Source organism: Scyliorhinus canicula, chromosome 8, assembly GCF_902713615.1.
Source record: "Scyliorhinus canicula chromosome 8, sScyCan1.1, whole genome shotgun sequence".
NCBI classification, from domain to species: domain Eukaryota; kingdom Metazoa; phylum Chordata; class Chondrichthyes; order Carcharhiniformes; family Scyliorhinidae; genus Scyliorhinus; species Scyliorhinus canicula.
The window spans coordinates 13,769,061-13,770,546 of NC_052153.1; the positions used below are offsets into that span (position 1 = coordinate 13,769,061).

At 50.1% G+C, this 1,486-nt stretch overlaps 1 pseudogene; it reads left to right on the forward strand.

Annotated features, from left to right (window-relative positions):
* Positions 1–691: 691 nt before the first annotated feature.
* Positions 692–892, forward strand: LOC119970820 (annotated as a pseudogene).
* The last annotated feature ends 594 nt before the right edge of the window (positions 893–1,486 follow it).

Sequence of the window (1,486 nt, forward strand, 5' to 3'; positions counted from 1 at the left end):
CTCCTGAAAGCAGTTGTGCCCTCATGCATTCCTGTGTCTCCTCCTTTTAAAAGCCTATCACCCTTGATATATCTCCGCTGCCTCAACTTCCAAGTACTTGTGAAGTGTTAGTCATAGGCAGGGCCCGAGGGGCGCAGGCCAGGCAGAGTGAGAGGTGGGCTGGTGCACCATCGACCACATGATTTCATATTTGGGTCCATTCTTAGCAGCAAGTAAGGGACACCATCACCGATGTGAATGGAGGGATCAGGTGGCCTGAAAGGTTTGATGTATCATGGGGCAGTGTCCGTCCGTGACCATGTGAGCAAGGCGTTATGGGTAGCAGCTAGTCAAGACTGCACTGGATGGCAGAAATGGTGATGGATGGTCAGCCTTCAGGGTCCGTTGGGGAAGCGGGGTGGTGCTGGAGGTTCCTGGGGCAGGTGATGTTGACCTTTCGTTTCCTCACCTACCTCACAGATTTATGATGAATTTTGGGAGAGAGCTCTAGTCAGTGCTGTTGAGCAGGACAGCCGGTGATCAGGGTCTCTCGGGGCTGAAGGACCGGGGAAGCCTTCATAGCCTTTAGACTTGCACGTTTGCAGTATTTTGTGTCTAGTAGCTGCTAACACCCCCTTACCCTCAAAACCAGCTTGCCTGATCTGTTCTTTCCCTGAATCCTAACTACCCTACCCCCCCCTATCTAGGGTCTATCTCTTATCAGCCTTTTGGCTAAGATCAAGTGTATCTGTTCTTATCAGTTTAATTTGACATTGCACCAGGTTGGTGGTGCTGGGTTGGCAGTGCTATTGGGTCTTGAGGCAGGAGGGTGATGATGATTCATGGTGAGGAAAGCTGCGGTGCTCCTCGGATTCTGTTTTAAGTCTGACTCCTTGAGGGTAGAACACTGACTCCCCGGCTCATGCCTGAGTGTGGAATGGGGATCGCAATCGTTCGGGCCACAGTTTAAGGGTGGGTGCGAGTTTTGGGCTAACTGGAGTGTTACCGCTGTCTTGTGAGCATGCCAGATTCCAGTGATCTCATGGGCTGTCACTACTTCTGGTTGAGGCTGGAAGGCCTGTGGGGGAGGCTGCTCGGTCTGATCTAACAAAGTAACCCACCTCCACCCTCCATGGGAAAGTGGAGACCGTCGATGTGCTAATTTTTAAATTTCAATTATTCACAATGCTTCAATTCCTAACTAATGGGATGTGTGTGACTTCACCCATGCCAATTCACTGTCCTCTGGCTTATTAATTTTTCATAGCCTCATGCCACATCTCGATGTCTCCCCAGAATGCATATCAGATGGAGGCAGCCTGCTGCATTCCATGGTCTCTGGCCTGTGATGCCCTTGGCGGGCATCATAAGGGCCTGAGCCTGGTGTCACAGGCACCACCTTATTCTGCCTGTTATATTACTCTTTGCCTTGTAATCCAGAATGGTCTGATGGTGTGATTATAAAGAAACCACCAATCTCTAACTTAAAGCAAAGCTGATTTATTGA